Raw genomic sequence first — 21,232 nt, forward strand, 5'->3', positions numbered from 1 at the left:
GTCTCACATCAAACTTTTTGTCTACCAGACCTCCCAAGTATTTCTCTGCAGGGCTGCTCTCAATGAGTTATTCACCCCTCTGAACTCATCTCTAGGATTCCCCTGACCCAGGCGCAGCACCTTGCACTTGGACTTGTTGAACCTCATTAGGTTCTCATGGGCCCACTTCTCAAGCTTGTCCAGACTTCTTTGGATGGCATCTCTTCCCTCCGTTGTATTAACTGCACCACTCAGCTTGGTGTCATCTGCAAATTTGTTGAGGGTGCACTCAATCCCATTGTGTATTTCATTGATAAAGATATTAAATAGTACCAGTCCCAGGACAGACCCCTGAGGGTCACCACTCATCACTGGCCTCCACCTGGACATAGAGCCATTGGCCACAACTCTGGCTGCGGCCATCCAGACACTTTTTTATCCACTAAATAGTCCACACTTCAAATCCGTATCTCTCCAATTTAGAAATCTAGATGTCATGTAGAACCACGTCAAAGACCTTAAAATATACAATACATATACAAAAAAAAAAAGTATAAATGATAAGTATATCCTATCACTATGGATCTCTGGACCACAGTTTGAAAACCAGTGGACTTAAATATAAATTTGCAAAGACTGATATTGTCCAAGAAGTTTAAGATTTAGGGTTCTAACTCATACCGTTACTTATTAGCAACTGTAAAAATCATGATTAGGTCTTTTTTTTTAAATCACATTGGAGGTTTCATTACCATTTATTTACAGTAGTCCTTTATAAATCATCAACTGGATATTTCTCTCCCATGTCTCATGAAAATATTTCTGTAAAATCCTCTTAATGGACTCTATGAATCAATGCGTAATAATTGTCACAGGTTGAAATGACAGCTTAAGAACCAAGAAGGCCTTTTTATAGTCAGGTGTCAAAAGCACTGACTAAATTAGAAACTTTAATCCATGACAGTCAGTGAAATTTATGCTCCAAAGTGATAGTTTGAAAGTCATACCTTTTTTGCTTCTGTGGATATGAAGATCTGTCAGGACCAAAGGATGGAAGGGCCAAAGGACAGAAGATTCACTAGTCTGGAACTCAGAAGACTGAAGGGATATATAATAAAATGACACCAGTCGTCAAATACATAAAAAACAAATGGGAAAAAAAAATAAAAAAAAAGGAATTCACAGTGTTATGGGTCAAGGGCTCTTTAAAAGCAGCAAGAGATGCAGAGGTTGGATCGTGGGGAAAACTTTCTAATAGTGAAGACTGAAATACTGGAACACATATATGGAAGTCTGTGAAATCTTCATCACTGTTTTTAGGTCCAAGAGAGTCAAACAATGTAAAGAATAACTATGTTGCAACTGATTTTTCCTTGCCTCAAGAAAAAAAAAAAAAAAAAAAAAAAAGCTTTCTCAAAGTCTGATACAGATGTGTTATTTATGAATTTTATTATCATGATGATGGAGAGGACTCAGTCACTTCTGTAAGTTATGTCTGTAAAATCCAACAGCTCAATACCAATGCTTTCCATCAGGAAAATGTTTTCCGTCAGGAAATATATATCAATGTTTTCTATCAGGAAACCCCTCCAAAATGAGTTTGGACTATGTATTTTATACCCGAGGCAGATTTGAAAAGTAGATTAGTTAGGTGGAATTATAAGAACCAGAAATAAAAGCATGGGTAACAATATCTCAGCTTCGGTGAAAAAAGTAAAATCTGAGACACAATCTTATTGGTGACAATCACTCCCCTGAGCCAAAATTTAGTTATGAAATAAAATGATCTCATCATCAGTTATACCAATATTATGGGTTACAGCCTAAATCTCTTCTGAGTGACAAACATTCAGTAAGTGCTCACTTATCCATACAGATGCTGCTCAGATTAAAACCTAAGTGAAAGGAGTCCTCAAATTATGACCATTCTGTGGCTCTGCAGATTTATTATAGTTGTCAGTGGTCTCTTAATTGTAGTTTTACTCTCCCATGAACCTGATTTTTGTAATGTTGCTCTTTTGCTCTAATAGGCCTGCTAAACAATTCATTTCATTTCAATGATGGCTTTCAAGTCCTTGGCTATTTCCTTTTCAAATTCCCTCTTAGCCCTTCTAATTTCAGTTAGCATATGCACTAGTTTATGTTCTTCTTACTGTTTTCATTAATTTTATGGTTTTGGTTTTGAAGTAATTACAAACTATTAATAGATGAAATATTTCATCTTGTTCTGTGAAGAACTTCTCATGTGTTTTTAAGAATGAAATGAGAATGCTTGCTATGGAATAGAAATATAATTTCTGATATATAAAAGAATAAACATTTAACTTGGTACAAAGCTTAGACTTTTTGAAACAGTCAAGCATAATTAACTGAATGGTGAATTAAGAGATCAGACAATGGGAATGGAGACTCTATGTGTGTAAATAGCTCTAAAGAGTTGTAATAATCTATTGCCATTGAGTGTCATTTGGTCATGAAAACATTAAAGCAATTAGATGAAACTGAGTTGTACAAAAATGGATATAGATGTAATTTAATATACAGTTTGCTTGATTCCTCAAAAACTTCAATTAATGTTTATTAAAGGCACTTTCAGGTGCAAAGAGATCATGGTTCTGGAATTTATGAAGTTAGCAGCTGATAATTGCATATTAAAATATACAAAGGATAGTTTATGTCTCTCAAAACAGTCTCTTCTTCAGTATATGTCCATTTAACAGAGAAGAGAATGATTCTGGGCTCCCACAGAGATGTTTTAATAACTACAGCAGGTAAGTGAGAAGGAAGAACAAGGTTTTGTTAGATTGCCCTAGGTCTCTCACAACCCTAGGCAATGAAGGGTGAAAAGTCGTTAAGACCTTGTTAAGGACAAAACACTAAAACTTTTATTAACCCTTACACATCATTTAAACTCATCCATTTTAAATGAAAGTGACTGCATTAGGCTTAAATGGCAATGTTTTGGTAGCAGAGGGCTGCAGGGGTGTCCTCTGTGAGCAGAGTTCAGCAGGGACCCTTAGTCAGATGAAAGGCAGCTCCAAAGGGACCCACTGCTGGCCAGAGCTGAGCCAGTGAGCGATGGTGGTTGGGCCCCAGGGAGAGCAGATCGAAGAAAGAGGGAATAAAATAAAATGCTGTGCTATACTACGTGGGAGAAAAAATGTGAGGAAACGTGAGAACCAGCCCTGCAGCCTGCAAGGTCAGTGCAGGAGAGGGCAGGAAGTGCTCCAGTCATGCAGCAGCAGTTCCCCTGTGGCCTGTGGAGCAGGCTGTCCCCCTGCAGCCCATGGGTCCCACATGGAGCAGATCTCCATGCTGCAGCCCATGGAGGAGCCCCCCAGTGGAACAGGTGGATGTGGCCTGGAGGAGGCTGTGGCCCATGGAGAGCCCATGCAGGAGCAGGCCCCAGGCTGGAACTGCAGCCTGTGGAGAGGAGCCCACACAGGAGCACGGGGCCTGGGGGGAGCTGCCACCCGTGGGGGACCCGTACTGGAGCAGTTTGCTGGTGACTGTTGGACCCTGTGCTACAGACCCATGTGGAAACAGTTTTTGAAGAGCTGCCGCCTGTGAGCAGCCCACATAGGATCTGTTTGGGAAGGACCATATCCCGTGGGAGAGACCCCACATGGAGCAGTGGCAGAGAATGACTGTGAAGGAGTGGCAGAGATGAACCATTACGTACTGACCGCAGAGTTGTTCTCCCATGTTGTTTGGGGGGGGAGGAGGTAGAAGAGGGTAGATGGTCGGGAAGCTGGTTTTGGTTTGCTTTATTTAATCACTTCTCTAGTCTGTTATTACTAGACAATAAATTATATTAATCTCCTTTACATTGAGACTGTTTGCTTGGGATAATTGGATAGTGATTTCCATGTCCAGGAGCTTTTTCATCATATTGTCTCTCTCTGTCCTTTTGAGGAGGGAGAGTGAGAGTGCATCATGGTGGAGCTTAGCTAGCCAGCAGTGTGAAACCACCAAGACCAAAGAACTTCCTTCTGCCACAGAAAAATTAAGTTTACAATAACATATCATATCAAAAATGTCATCTTTATGTGGAAATGTTCAGATTTTTGATGAAGAAACCTTCAGCCTCAAAAAGAATATTGTGAAGCAAATACCAAAACAATATTTCCATCAATTTCTGGGTTTTGTTTTTGTTTATTTTAACTTTTATAAAATGAAATATTTTCTACAGTGACACAAACATATGTCCAGATGACATGATTAACCAGTGTTTAGCTTCAGGTTATATTATGGTGTAAAAACCGTCTACTGATACAAGACATGGAACACATATGTTGTGTTTTTACCTTTAAACTAAAGGAGTGCTAATGCGTTGGACTCAAGGCACCAGCTTGTTCTATACAGATTTTTGAAAATGCTGTTTTTATTATGATCAACTAGTACTTATTCCATCACATATAGTAGTTTTAGATTCAAAACGTTTAGATTGGATTTTATCACAGTATGTACATTTTGTAGAACTGTTGTTGTTTTCTTATTTTTGTGTCTGTTTGGTCACCTGGGAAGTAATTCCAAAAAGAACTGCAATTGTTTTTCATGTTGGTAACACCGTAAGGTGCACAGAACATGTAAACATGTAAATGATACTGGTATTTCCAATGGTGCTCATACTTAGGTAGATGATAACTTCTGTAAAGCTTCTTTGGAAATTAAGCTTGTTATAGCAGGTGTCTAATTTTCATAGAATCATAAAATATCCCAAGTTGGAAGGGACCCATAAGGATCATGAAGTCCAACTCCTGGCACCACACAGGTCTACCCAAAAGTTTAGACCATGTGAATAAGTGCACAGTCCAAACACTTCTTAAATTCAGACAGGCTTGATGCAGTGACTACGTCCCTGGGGAGCCTGTTCCAGTGTGCAACCACCCTCTTGGTGAAGAGCCTCTTCCTGATGTCCAGCGTAAACCTCCCCTGCCTCTGCTTGACACCATTCCCATGGGTCCTAGCACTGATGACTAAGGAAAATAGATCAGTGCCTGCCCCTCCACACCCCTTCACAAGGAAGTTGTAGACTGTGATGAGGTGTCCCCTCAGCCTCCTCTTCTCCAGGCTCAACAGGCCAAGTGACCTCAGCCGTTCCTCATATTTCTTCCCCTCTGTGCCCTTCATCATCTTTGTCACCCAGACTTGAGAAGAAAAAAAAAAAAAAAAAGTTCTCTTGCTTTAGAATTATTCAAATGCATGCATGTTCAGGAATTAAAAAGACAGAGATGCATACTGCTCTCTAATTTGGTTTCTAATCATGAACACTATCAGCACAAGCACGTGTACCATTAGTATTGCTCTGAAAGTGTCCACAGTCCTACAACAGAAGCCTATATTAAACATGCCAAACCAAAACCTTATGATAACACAATCCTACACCCCAGTGGTAAAAAAAAAAAAAAAAAAAAAGAAAAAAAAAGATGTCTCCAAGAAAACTTTTTTATTCAATCAGAATAAGCAAGGAAACAAACAAGACAGTATGACAAGCATATTCAGATTTGGAATTTTTCCTTAAAAGTTTCATTAAAGGAAAGGGGATGTTTGCAAATGGCATCACAATATTGAAAAAGAAGTGATAGAGCAATCATAATTGAGGCTTATGCAATGAAAAAGCATGTAAATCCCTTCATTGCAATGTCAGTCGTAGTATGAAAAAGGGTAACTGCTCTGTGTTAGACAAGGTTATAATAGTTCAGTTCCTATTATAATTAATGAGAGTGGCATGGCTAAATGCCATCAGACCATTTTAGATGTCCTCACACCTAATTCAATTCCCACTGAAAACAGTAGGGATCATATCATTCAATTAACTTCAGTGGCCTTTGGATTGGACTTAAGACTCTACCCTGAATGTGATGAAGTTCTCTGTTGAGAGACTAAGCACTTCCAACTCCAGTTATATTTGGCACTTCCTTACTCCAAGAAGAGACTTGGAGACCTTGTTTTTTTTCCAGACTGAAAATCAAAGTGGTGACTTTTAAAGGAGCCTAGGAGATTTTCTAACTTAAATGAAGTCGTTTTCTTCAAAATCCTCGAGTAAACAGTTTAAGTGAAAAAAACACCACCACCACCAAAAACACTTTGTCTTAAGACTCAAAAAATTATTAGTATAGAAACAACACAAAATACCAATCTGTTTTTGTATTCAAATGTTGCCTTCTATTTTTCTTCTCTGTAGCATGCTGCAAATAATTTGGTAGTTTCTCTCTTTTGTTATAGTACTATGTAGGACATAAAATTTACAATTCACTTGTTACTACTCAAAATTTTTCATCAGATATGTTTTTCCATGTATTTAATGGTTGTTTATGCAGTTACTTCTAAGGATACTGTCACTAAGGATGTTGTCATCTTCAAAATATCAGAAAATATATACACAGTACACAATTCCAAAAGACAGCAGTAAAATAATTGACAGACATGATTATTGTGCCCTCCAGAAACATATGGAATGACAGATAATTATAATTTCCTCATAAATCATGTTTTAAAATGAAAAATTCAATGGAACCTCATTTTATTAATATGAAATTATTAGAATTTGGGCTTACAACGTTTATCTGACTTATTTTCTTTATAGAATTTTCCAGAATTTGCAGTCATGTTTGTACAGAAAAAAATATATATCATATTCAAGATGAGCAGCACAATACATTCTGCCTCTCCTTGTGTTGCTGTATTACTTTTACTGATCTCTGATGATTGACAGGAGAGCTGAGCCGCAGCCTGCTATTTCAGAACAACTTACCAAGACAGCAGTGGAGAAAGGCAAAAATTTTTGCCTTTCAAACAGCAGATTTTGTACTCTAGGAGGCTTTACCAGATGCATTTTTCCATAGAAAGGTCCATGCAAAAATACATTTTTCAATTCCATGTATTCCCCTGAGAATGCTTATTCTTTTAATGCTATACAGCTGGACATCTGGAATATTGTTACAGACAGTAATAAACGCAATTTTAAACCATAATAGATTCTATGTATTGCGATCTTATAGGATTGATAACAGTTATATTGTTCTTTAGAGAGGAATAACAAAACAAATGGAGGCCTTATAACAAGGGAAGGATTTTCTCTTCTTCCTTCTTTTAGGATGGCAGAGGAGTCACCAAGCAGGGACAGTTGTTCAGCTGCCCAGAGGAAAAAATCACAGCTATTCCAAACAACATACCCAGCTCAAAATTAATACACAAATTAATACCACAGAATCACAGAACTGTCTAGGTTGGAAGAGACCTCAAGATCATCAAGTCCAACCTCTGACCTAACACTAACAAGTCCTCCACTAAACCATATTACTAAGTTCAACATCTAAAAGTCTTTTAAAGACCTCCAGGGATGGTGACTCCACCACTATCCCAGGCAGCCTGTTCCAATGCCTCACAACCCTCTCAGTAAAGAAGTTCTTCCTAAGATCCAACCTAAAACACCCCTGGCACGACTTTAGCCCATTCCCCCTTGTTCTGTCACCAGGCACATAGAACAACCCCCACCTCTCTACAGCCTCCTTAATGTACTTAGAAAGAACGATAAGGTCTCCCCTGAGCCTTCTCTTCTCCAGGCTGGACAATCCCAGCTCCCTCAGCTGCTCCTCGTAAGACTTGTTCTCCAGACCCTTCACCAGCTTCATCGCCCTTCTTTGGACTTTCAAGCACCTCAATGTCCTTCTTGTAGCAAGGGGCCCAAAACTGAACACAGTACTCAAGGTGCAGCCTCACCAGAACCAAGTACAGGGGGACAATCACTTCCCTAGACCTGCTGGCCACACTGCTTCTTATGCAAGCCAGGATGCTGCTGGCCTTCTTGGCCACCTGAGCACACTGCTGGCTCATATTCAGCTGACTATCCACCATTACTCCCAGGTCCTTCTCTGCCTGGCAGCTTTCCAACCACTCACCTCCCAGTCTGTAGCTCTGCTTGGGGTTATTGCACCCCAGGTGCAGGACCCGGCACTTGGCCTTGTTGAACTTCATACAGTTGACCTCAGCCCATCGGTCCAGCCTATCCAGATCCTCCTGCAGAGCCTTCCTACCCTTGAGCAGATCAACACATGTACCTAACTTAGTGTCATCTGTGACCTTACTGAGGGTGCACTCGATCCCCTCATCCAAATCATCAACAAAGATATTAAAGAGGACCGGCCCAAGTACTGAGCCTTGGGGAATGCCACTAGTGACCGGCCTCCAGGTGGATTTGGCTCCATTCACCACGACTCTTTGGGCCCGGCTATCCAGCCAGTTTTTAACCCAACGAAGCATATGCCAGTCCAAGCCACGAGCAGACAGTTTCTTGAGGGAATCCCACAATGCTGTGGGAAACAGTGTCAAAAGCCTTACTGAAGTCAAGGTAGACCACATCCACAGCCTTTCCCTCATCCACCAAGCACATCACTTTGTCATAGAGGGAGATCAGGTTCATCAAGCAGGACTTGCCTTTCATAAACCCTCGCTGACTGGGCCTGATCGCCTGGTTGCCCTGTAAGTGCCACGTGATGACACTCAAGATAATCTGCTCCATGAGTTTCCCTGGCACTGAGGTCAAACTGACAGGCCTACAGTTTCCTAGGTCTGCCCTCTGGCCCTTCTTGTAGATGGGTGTCACGTTTGCTAGCCCCCAGTCAACTGGGACCTCCCCCGATAGCCAGGACTGTTGATAAATGAAGGTACATGGCTTGGCCAGCTCCTCCACCAGTTCTCTCAGTATCCTTGAGTGGATCCCATCCGGCCCCATCAACTTGCATACATCGAAGTGCCGTAGCAGGTCACCAACCATTTCTTCATGGATAGTGATGGCCACTTACTGCTCCCCATTCCCTTCCACCTGTTCAGGGTACTGGGTATCCAGAGAGCAACTGGTTTTGCTTCTAAAGACTGAGGCAAAGAAGGCATTAAACACCTCCACCTTTTCCTCATCTTCTGTAACTAAGTTCCCCCCTACATCCAGTAAAGGCTGGAGATTCTCCCTAGTGCTCTGTTTTGCATTAATGTATTTGTAAAAAACAGTTTTTGTTGTCTTTGACAGCAGTTGCCAGACTGAGCTCCAGATGAGCTTTGGCCTTTCTAACTTTGTCCCTGCACTGCCTCACAACATCCTTATAGTCTTCCCGAGTGGCCTGCCCTCTTTTCCAAAGATTGTAAACCCTCTTTTTCCTCCTAAGTTCAAGCCACAACTCTTTGTTCAGCCAGGCTGGTCTTCTTCCCTGCTGGCTCATCTTTGGGCAAGTGGGGACAGACCGCTCCTGCACCATTAAGATTTCCTTCTTGAGGAGCGCCCAGCCTTCCTGGACTCCTCTGCCCTTCAGGACCGCCTCCCAAGGGACTCTACCAACCAGTGTCCTGAACAGTTCAAAGTCGGTCCTCGAGAAATCTAGTACAGCGGTTTTACTGGTCCCCTTCCTGGCTTCTCCAAGAATGGAGAACTCTACCACTTCATGGTCACTCTGCCCAAGACAGTTTCCAACCACCACATCTCCCACCAGTCCTTCTCTGTGAAGAGAAGGTCTAGCGGAGCACCTCCCCTGGTAGGCTCACTAACCAGCTGCGCCAGGAAGCTATCTTCCACACTCTCCAGAAACTTCCTAGACTGCTTTCTCTGGGCTGTGTTGTACTCTCTGCCTACGCCTCGTTCTCGCCTCGTTCACCTCCCTCGCGAGGGCTGCCAGGTCCTGGCGGCTCCCTGGAGTGGGCTCGGTGTCGAAAAAATTAGCCCTGCCTGTCCGATGCCCCGCTCCGCTGCAGAACACGTCTGCCCCGAAGCCGATCACCTCGGCAAGTAGCTGCGAAATGGCGGTGGCGCCCGATTTAAATGGCCCGCCGCTGACGCTATTGTCTCCGCCTTCGCTGCTGGCTCTGCCTACGCCTCGTTCTCGCCTCGTTCACCTCCCTCGCGAGGGCTTCCGGGTCCTGGCGGCTCCCTGGAGTGGGCTCGGAGCCGGAAAAATTAGCGCTGCCTGTCCGATCCCCCACTCTGCTGCAGAACGCGTCTGCCTTGGAGCCGATCGCCTCCAAACACCAAAATTGTTCTTAACAAATGAAGAGCTTCTGTAAAGCAGCAAAGACCTGACCTGCAGCTCACACAACAGCTGAAGCTTGATCTTTCACAAAATTTGAGGCTCCATATTCTTATTTCAAAACCATTGATTTTCATGATGCTGCGTCAATGTGAAGTTTCCTTAACAACCTAAAGAAGGAGAAGGAGTAACTTGAAGTAGTATTTCATTTACAAGGAAGATTATATCACTGTAATGTGCTCTGCCATATATGCAAGTTCCCTATAGTATAAACATCTCTGTCACTGCCCTGCTGCTATTGGCAAATAAAATTATTTCAAGTATTACACCCGTTCTCATTTAAGCTGCGAAGTGTCTATGTTAATAACAAGTCACTACACTGATACCGCACTCTTGTGAAAATGTGGCTGTAAATATTATGTTGGCAGCTGCTGGGTGATGAGCTGCTTTTTGAGGAATTTAATAGAAACTAAAATCTGTTGAAACTAGAAACTGTTCCTGGGTGCTGAAGAGATTTACATATCCGTATGCCACTAGGTTGTGCAACTCTGTCCCAGCCACCATCTCCTCCTCCTCAACCAGCAGTGCAAGAGGATGGGAATGGGGTCTGTAATCAGACCATAACAGCTCCTCCCTACCACTTTGCCATTCACTAACAAGCTTTCAGAATAGTTCCACCTTGTCTGCTGAGGAGCTCAGCTCAGCTGGAAGGCTGTGACCAGCTGGAACCTGCTGTGTCTGGCATGGGGCAGGCCCTGATCTCTTCTTTTAGAGGCCCCCCTGTAATCTCCCATGACAATATCTTGCCATCAATGCCAGTACACATCTGAGGGCTCTGGAAGTAATGCATGACAGAAGAGAGAAAATTTAAAAATTGTTTTTGTTTTTGAAAAATGGTTTTTGAAAGCCAGTGTGGTGGGTTTACATGTTAAGGGAAAAGGATTAGAGGTTTTGAAGGGACCTGATAAGACTAGCCAATTTACTACTACTACAGAGAAGAGACTTACATTTTTGCAATATAACACTTAAATATGACAACAAATCATTGATTTCTTTTCTCCTCCAAACTTAAGCCCAAAAGACCAAGACCTTTGGGCAATAGCTGCTGCTTGCATTATCACAATATACCAAAATACTTAGAAGGTTTAATATTAAATCATTTTCCTCCCTGGAGCACTGCTGCTGATAGCCACCACCACCTCCCATCCAGCTGCTTCCTCTCTCAGTATCTCCAGTGTTTGAAATCCCATTTCCATCCCAGTTACAGTACTGGAGGGAGGAAAGAAAAGGTTTTTAAAATGAAGTGCAATTTCTCCCATTGTTTCTGCAAAACCCAGGTTTGTTGATCTTTAGATACACTGCAAGGAAAAACTGTTCATAAGGACTTCTACTTGGATCACAAGATTTGTAAACCCTTTTAGGATGGAATCTGATTCTTTCTCTTGGGTACTTAATCAGCATGGCAGCTACTTATATAACCTAAATTCAGAAAAAGTTTAATCTTATTTCTTCATGTTTAGAGCTCCATTCACATATCCTGTAACTATGCATTAGAAAATACAAAGTTTCCTGCACAATTTCAGAATAAGATGCCTGAATAAATAGCAGATCAGCTGAAGATTAAGCAAATAATAGATTTGAAACAACAGCTAAATATATTATTATTATTTTCTTTTTCCTGAAATCTAATCAAATAATAGACAACTGATATTTATTTTAAGAAACCAAAAGTACAATAATTGATTATACTAACATACACACTCTCTCTAGTCAGTTGTCTCCAAAGTAAAATATTACCAGGCTTTCTCTTTTAATTAAAAACTTTATTCCTTTGCCATTAAGTTGCAAAGAAATTTATATAGCATGATTATAGAATTCATTTCTGAATGTCTGCTGTTCTTTAAGCACTGGCTTTGCATAATGAAAAAAAATAATAAAGCAACTGAAGGCATGCTAGCATTCCATTCAATCTCAGCTTAAAATTTTGCCTTTACTTGGTAAAACCACTTGAACCTTTATACTTTGGACATAGCTCTCTTACACCTGAGACAGTACAGAGGTGGTACTGTTCATTCCCAGCTTGACCCTTAAAAGTGTATTAAAAGAATATATGGCATCTGTGTAGCTACAGACATGCACATCCATACAGATGTCTTCCAGACATCAAATGACCTGTAGTGGGTCTGTTCTTCCCCAGACATCGTGGACCCTCTCCTATTCCTGAGGTCAGGCTTGCTTACCATACCGGGGTGAGTCTAGCCATGAAGACAGCTGGAATACAGCCAAAATAGCCTCCTCTTCAAAGATTTCCACATAAGGCATTGGATTACCCAAAGTGGAGGTCAGAAAACTCACAGATTTCAGAAGAAAGTCCCAGTGAAATTAAGGTTTCTGCCATTAAAAGTTATTACTTCTTTTGGATAAATATGTTTTCTTGCTATGCAACCCACGGGAAGCTATAGGTGTAGTTGGCATATGACAAGGAAAACTTTTTGACCTTTTTTTTTATTATTATTTTTTCTTCTCCTTCATTGAAAAGAGCAATTCAGGAGACCTGTGGATTTGTATCAAACTCAGGGGAGAATATCTACTGAATCAAAAAAGTAAAGCATCTCTGAAATGCTCTAACCATTTCTTTCATATCAAAAGGGAACTGTTTTGACCATTTGAAAGAACTACTCTTCTAGTTCTTGCTACATAAGCTGTAGCCATAATCATCCCTTTTGCAAAGGGAAGAAGGAGAATGATGACCACCTCATATTAAAAAATAGCTTAAGTAGTCATCTAGGAGGCAGAAGACAAAATATTGAGAGTCCTAAGGCCTAAGTGCAAAAATTATATATTAGACTGTGCTTACCAGTAAACCCATAAAATTCTTAAGAATGCATATTTCCATCTTTTAAGTCCTCTCTACTGAAGCTTATGTGTAGGGACAAGCAAGCATCCCCTGGAATATTTGAACAGTAAAGGCAATTGCTTGCCTGAGAGTGGGCTCAGACAAGTTTAAGCAACAGAGGTAACAGTAATTTCTATTTTTAGCCCGAAGAAAAGGAGTACAATAATTTAAATATAGTAAGTTACATGGCTCAAAATGCAATCCAATAAAATATTTCAAAATATCAGCACTTTTGACTACATGTAATGAAAACTAGCATAGGTTAACAGTGCATCTTGTAATTAGTTAGTAGGTTCAGGTGAACTCTAAAAATAACTCAGGCACAGTGTTTGCCAACGTACCAGCTTCTCTGAGAATGAAAGGAATCTACAGCTAAAGGTACCTGTTTCCACTGAAACATGCTGGAATATATGTGCACATGCTGTGCATATATGTGAGTATGAGTGTACAAGTATAAGCCTGTGTATATTTGACAGATTATTATTATTTTTTACTTAAAAAAAATGAATTAGGTTTTGCACTGAAGTCATATTATAAATAGTCTTTCTAAGTGTAGCTCCAATTACACAGGGACATCTTAGTAATAAACCACCTGTTACAAGAATGCCATTCTATTGATCAGGTTTGGACTTGTAGTGACTTTCTTTTCTTCCAGGATGGACAGCAGAAAATTATTTGAAATACTCAGAGAATCTTTCATGAGACAATAACCAAGAAGAAATCATTCATTTCCTCTCATTGCCAAGTTTAAATCAGAACCTTTAATTTTACTTTAACATAGTTTGCATGTATTAGTAATATCATTAATGTTATGACTGACAGATAGACATTAGTTTAATGGAGAGTTCGGGGTTCTTAAATCAAGACAGGCTTTTGGGTTTTCATGATTAATAGAGCAATACCCAAGCCACATATGCTGTAAATGAAAAGAAAGATGGATAATAAGTTCATGCATCCGCTGAAGGAATTTTAAAATATACGGTGGGCTACATTACAATGATAGCACATTACACTGGAATTAATGCATGATATTTTGTCTGTCATGGTCAATGTTAAAAGAAAAAGTGCAGAGACTAAGCATGGATATTCACAAGTAAGACTGCAATACATTTAATTAGATGTAGGATGAATGGGGGAAAAAAGGGAAAAAATGGAGAAAATTCCAGTTTGTATGGGTTGTTTTAAGTCAAAAGTTGTTTTAAGAAAAAAAAAATACAATAACCAAAGATTTGGGTAGGAATTCCCTAAATTCTGTAATCAAATATCTCTGTATAAACCTCATACCATTTATTTTATTTTAAATTTAATTTATTTTTATTTTATTTCATTTCAAATTATTTCATTTTATTACTTATCTGTTGAAATACAGTACATCATTTCTGATCTTTACAAGTCTCATAATTATTATCTAATACATGACAAGATATTCTTAAATTTCTTAAACTTATGACTTAAGAAAAGAATAACAGCATTGTGATTTTTATCTGAATAGGGCAAAGGTTTACAGGAAAGTAAAGTAGTCATATCATTGCAAGCTAAAGCGAGTAACACCAAGAAAAGCACTGATGTATGCATAAGTGTTTTATTTTTGAGATAAGATTGAATTAAAGACAGAAGATATATTTAAAATTTCTAAATGCTTGGCATGAATACAGCAATAGTGCTGATAAGAGAGAGTGCCTTCTCCCTATCATACGTGTGTACATACATATCAGACAAAGGGTAGACAGGGAGGAGTACATCTCATTACTGTATTTGTATGTGTGCTGCTATATTTTGAGAACATTAACAAATAAGCAAATAAAAACACTAGTAGGAATAAAAGAAAATGGCATATTGTTATAACTAGAAAATAAATACTGCATACCACAAAATTGAGGTCATTTTTACCCAAATATTATTCATATTTTCAGGAAATAACAAGTACATTTCAAACTTAGATCTTTGCAACACACATAGAGAACAATTACTCTTTGTTCTAAGCTAGCAAAGTGTATAAACTAATTTGCTGCATCAATGCCTGTAATTAATGTTTCCTAACTTATCTGAGATCATATATACTACACTACACCTGTCATTTTCCCAGGTCATTGGTAATACATTACTGCAGTGCTGCTAAGAATTCATTCACATGATATATTTTATTTCTGTAAAGTGAAGATTACTGCTCATGCTGTCTTAGAACCTCTTTCCTTACAGTATGCCAGCATCACCAAAAACATACATTCTTCAACATCTGCATGGATTTGATAAAGAATTAAGCAAATTACAGTGGAAAAGGAAGAAATAGCTTCAGAAGAAAAACTATTGTGTTATTTTCCTCTGCACGCAATATTCTTGAAAATATTCATTTTTCAAATGCACCATGACACAGAAGCTGAACAACTAAGAAGAATATCGGAGGCTGCTTATAATTACCTACATGTTGGAGCAAGTGCAAACATCCAGTTGCACTATGATCAATGCCAGACCGTAGTCAAGAATGTTAATTAGAATCTCATCTTCTTCTGGCTCCAGTAAAAAGCTTTAAAACTTCAATGTGAATTGGAATCATGTGCACTGAATCAAAAATAAGATCATATTAAGGTCTATCCCAGCTAGTTTTATTAAACCATTCTTAGCCAAAAAAGGGATCCGGGGATATTGGTTGATAGCCAGTTGAATGTGAGCCAGTGGTGTGCCCAGGTGGCCAACAGAAAAGGCCAACAGAATCCTGGCTTGGATCAAAAGTGGTGTAGCCAGCAGTACCAGGGAAGTGGTTGCCCCTCTGTACTGGGCTCTGGTGAGGCTGCACCTCAAGTACTGTGTTCAGTTTTGGGCTCCTCACTACAAAAAGGACATGGAGGTGCTGAAGTGTGTCCAGAGAAGGGCAATGGAGCTGGTGAAGAGTCTGGAGAAGCAGTCCTATGAGGAGTGTCTGAGGGAGCTGGGGTTGTTTAGTCTGGAGAAGAGGAGGCAGGGGAGACCTCTTCACTCTCCACAATCACCCCAAAGGAGGTTGTATTGTGGTGGGAATCAGTCTCTTCTCCCAAGTACCAAGTGCTTGAAATAGAGGAAATGAGCTTTAGTTGTGCCAAGGGAGATTTAAGTGTCACCTTATACTTCTACACAATACTTCAACTATTTATAAACTTGTATTTTCCAGCTTATTACAAGCATTACATAAAACTTCACTAACTCCAACATGAGGAGGTGAAATTTGATGACACTTAGGCATAAAAAAATCTAATCTGACCTGAGAAAAAAATTAGTTTTGCTTATGAAAAGGAAATATTGCAAAGTAGTTTTTTTGAGATGCAACACTAAGTGTGTAAAGAAATGTTTCAAACTTAATAATTCAGGAATTTTTATTTTTTATTTTTTAAGAATTCTCCTTAATAGCATCAAGTTGGTTAGAAAACAAAAATAAAAATGGAACAAACAACTAAATGAAATTATTAATGCAGGCTTTTATCATAAAAAAAAAATGGCATGAGAAGGTAAGGAAAACTTAAAGACAAGCCAATTATTTTTTGATTACACTAATTGCAAGAAAAGTAATGTTGTTGATGGCATTACAATAAGAATGGACAAGGAAACACCACGAGTTGTCAGTCTCAGGTTCAATTTCTAGTTCCTTCATTTGATGAATTTAGTTCACAAATGATTAAATTAATACCATATTTGGTGAGTTTTTCATGTAATATGTGAAAGAACATTTTGGTATACCCTGTGAATTTCTTAACTTCTGCCTACATCATATGGCAATCTCAGTTGTCTGAGTATCATGGTGATAAAGTGACAATGAAACTACTAAGCTTGCCTGACCTAAATTAGATAGTGATTCAAATGAGATGCGGCAACAGGTCATTTTTGGCAAAAAGTCAGTTCTGGTAGTTATTCCAAAGGAAATAAAGAAAATTTCTGATTTAAAGCTCATCTGTTACCATCTGCAGTCCTTTCCACCAAACACATAGCTTTCCCGATCATTCTGTCACCCTCTATCTGTTGTCTCAACAAAGTTAACTACCTGCATTGATCTGCGTATCTTCGGTACTTTTTTCATGGAACTAAAAAGATTAGTATGCCACTGCATAAACAGGAAACAAAACAAAACAAAATAAAACTCTTTTTTTTTTTTTTTTTTAATAAGCTTTTGAAATAATAATGAAAAAGAAGAAAAGAAAAAAGAATCCAACCCACTGCTAAGACTTCTGGCAGAGAGGGGCGAATTCATTGACAACTGCAAGAAGGCAGTTATTGGATAACTTACCTTCAGGGAAACTGGTTTTGTAACTTCTAATTGGAGATTTAGTTAAGATCTGAATCAGGAGGGTTTATATTCCTACTGTATATTATATTTTAATTGCTTTTTTACAGTCTGGCTGAACATGCCACAAGGTACAGACTTATAATTCAAAGATATTATACATTTTCCTTTGGGAAATGTCAAGAGTCAACAGCAGAGGGAAGCAGAGGGACTGCAGTTCTCCGATGGAATTGCCTCCATCCAGGCAGATTTCTCTGGGAATTAAGTTCATTGCTTCCTTTACCAGTTTTAAACTTGTCCCTCTGCTATTACATATTTGAAGGTGCATTTTTGCTTCTTTCCTGTTCATTTTTTCATATTTGTTCTACGGGATCAGCTGAGATAGAGAGCCTTAAGAACTGTTAAGTGCAAAAATATACCTGGAGTTTCATACAAATGAGAATCAGGCTCCACATTTTAATGACTGATGCCTGTGAACTTACTGCTTGCTCATTAGCAGAAATGTGTGTCAGGTTATTGAAGTGGTTTGAATAATGACAGCAAATTAGCTTCAGGGGGTTTTGATCTGCATTTCTTAATGTTTTAGTTACTCTTTGTGGAATCTGATATGATACAGTAGTGATAATACCAATTGGGTTTTTCAGGTTTCTGTAAAACCTATATCTTTTTATAGTGAATCACAAGTTCTTACTGCAACTACCATGAATACCCTTAATACTTTCATAGATTGTCATTAAACAAACAAACAAAACTGCATAAAGTTATTCTCTAATTGTTAGACAAAAAAAAAAAAAAAAAAAAAAAAAAAAAAGCAAAAAAAAAAGCTTCCTGGAAACATTACAATAAAATACTGAGATTACTTTTAATACTGGAACGTTTCTTTGTGAGGTCACAGTTTTGAAGGATAACCTGTTTTACAACAAGATGCATTGCAGAGAGAGGGAGCATGTAATAGTGTTAAAGCTATACAACCTGGAATGCTTTATAAGAGAGTCTAGTGTGTCTCAGCAAAAATTCATTCCAGAAGAATTCAATCAATTCTTGGGAGAACTTTCTGATGTGAAAAAATAATTGAGTGCTTGACATCTAACTTTATAGGTCAAGCACTGAAAAGGCAATATCTCAGCAATAAATTGGGATGAAATTGTAGAATTTTAGTTGTGAGGTAAGTTTGTGTTTCTGTGGAACAGATGGTTTGGATGATGTAGGTTTCAGAGAGTGCTTTCCATTAGGACAATACCAAATCAAATGCAATGCTTTTATGTTTTTTCTCCCAACTTTCTAGACTTTAGATTAACCATTTTATATCAAACTGAGGATTCCAGAAGCTATCTGACCTAGAGTTTAACTAGGACATGCCTGCTTTTGAATTAGCAGTCTTGGTCCACAACTTTGTCTGCTTCTTCCACAGGTTAAAAATGGGTCTAATAAGAGATTATATCTTTCTCGCAGTATGAACTTATCTTTTATACGTAAATATGACGTGACTATATCAAATACACTAATTTAATTACAAATGTTATCTACCTTCTAATGTTGCTGACCTCTATTGATAGTTTTTTTAAAAAGAATCTTAATAGGTATTTTACAGAGTTACTCTGGTGAGCTTTTAAATAAGCAATGATCTAATGCCACCACAAGACATGTGGCAATGTTTTATTTTGGTTTATTCCTTTTTAGGAAAAGGAAGAAATAAAAGATTATGTAATTTTTACTCATAAACTTAAATGGGTGCTGACACTACCTATTTATAATTCTGGAGAGGAAAAAATAAAAAGGAAAAAAAAAAAAAAAGGATGGAGGTAGTCATAACTCCATAGCTCCAAACAAGACCTTGCATTTGTTCTGCTCAAAGTTTGCATCAGCAGTATAAAGAAAGAAGAGGTTATAAGCCACAGCTGTGTTTAAGAAGTGTCTGCAAAACCTTGTTTTTAAGGTTAAAAAGCCAATTTGCACTCTAGATCCTTGGAAATGGTCATGTTTGGGAACATCAATAACAAGCAGCGAACCAGTTTTCTTTGTCTGGTCTTCTGCACAACCAAACGGTAGAATATAGCTAGGATACATTTATAGTAATGAAGTGTCATGAATCAGCCTCTCATAGGTAGTTCCTATTCTGCAGAAGCCTAGAAGGAAGAAAAATGTGTTTGCGTCTCTCCTTTTACAAGAGAGCCATTCACTCATATTTGACACTGCTATTAGCTAGCAACAAAAACGATAGGATGTAATTGTTAGCACTTGCCTATATACAAAAAATCTGAAAGTGAAGAATAATAGAAGTCACTTGAAATCAAGACACCAGCCTCGATGATGAATGCAGATGATCCTCACATTGTATATTAACTATTTTGACAAATACACTGAAAGGACATTGTCCCACAGATCATGAAAACCTCTAAAAAAATGCATCTAGGATATGAAGAATATTTAATTAATGGGAATTTTTCACAGGTCCTGAAAGGTGATCTTTTGCTTTTAAGAAAAACAGTGCTTCTCAATCATTTTTGGGTATAATGTTGCTCTTTTCATTGAACCCTCAAGATGACGCAACATAAGTGGTCTGAACGTTTCATATTGCAAGCTTGTAGCTTTGATGTTGTAGTGAATGTGAGATAGTAATTTCACCTGAGATTTTGCCTATTATTGTTTTGCACTGTGCTTATAATGAACAGTTGTCATTGATCCTTACACAAGTCAAAATGTGATTTTTGACTAGACAGCCATCACACTATCATGCTTTTTGTTTTTTTTTTTTTTCTATTCCACTGCTTAAAACAATTAGTTTGGCTTTTCTTGAAGAACAATTTGAAATCAATGAAAAAGACCATATGTTTCATTTTCTTAACTCTAAGCAGGGGAGGCAGTTTTTTCTCCTTTGAGATTAGACTGACATTCCAAATTCACACTTGGGACTTTATTCACTGGCAACTCTCACTGCAAAAACAACCGTACTTTTTAATAGAAAAATGTGGAAAGTCTTGTTTTTAGGGGCCCTCAATTATTTTCCATGACATTCCAAGAATCTTGTTATTCAGCTTACAAAGCTTGTTGTCTATCAGTCCAAACACTGGATCTAATTTTCCCATTACATTTATCTATTAAGTGAACAAAATCTATCCATCGTAAAGTGTAAGAGCTGAAAACAGATCATCGGTACTTAGGATAACAGCGATAATCCAATAAGAACATAAGAAGATGGGGAAAATACACTATACCAGTGCAGAATTTCAGATTTACTGAATATGTACTGCATGTCTTTAAACAACACTAGATTGTGGATGGCTACAGAAAATTTATCACAACATCAGGGTTTTTGCAGCACATAAATATTCACCACTGGGAAAAGCAATTTAGCATCTAATCAGACATATCTGACTATTTATTACACTACGATTCTACTGCTCTTAACACTGTAACATGCTACTAATTTAACATTAATGTGATGCTACATGAACTTTTTCTAAAAAGCAACTCTTTCCATGTATAAAAGTAATATCAAAATACGAAATCTTGGTTCCAGCAGTGAAATAGTTTTTCAAAAGGAGACACGAATACCCACTTTTTCATTTCCTCTTCAGTAACTTGTAGCTACAGCCTCTGATATCTCCAATCACAGAAAATTAAAGAGCCACAACAGCCCATAAAATAGAGTCTGTAAGGTGTATTTCAATCTCTAGTCCCCAGGGTATTGGGAAGTAGTTCTTGGTGTCCAGAGTCAGGAACTAAGAAAAAAACAACATGCTGTTACATTTAAATTCAGAATAAAATAAAATAAAATCAAATAAAACAAAACAAAAATACAAGGCTGGTAAATTTTAGAATCCTAATTACTAAAGAATATAATGGTAGCTACAATATTATTTGCATGCCCAGAGTTTTTTGGAGATCAGGGTTGCTGGGGGCTTCCTTTTTTTTTTTTTTTTTTTTTTTTTCTTTTTTTTTTTTGTTAAAGAAATCCATGCTGCACAGAAGAGTCCTCCAAAGATTCAAACTTACAGACAGTTTCTGCTGCAAGTACTTCCAGCAATTGTTGGCATCTTTTAATACTGTCTGGATAGAATTTATTAACATATATAGCCAGAGCTCTGTCCT

The sequence above is a fragment of the Anas acuta genome, chromosome 8, assembly GCF_963932015.1.
Source record: "Anas acuta chromosome 8, bAnaAcu1.1, whole genome shotgun sequence".
NCBI lineage: Eukaryota > Metazoa > Chordata > Aves > Anseriformes > Anatidae > Anas > Anas acuta.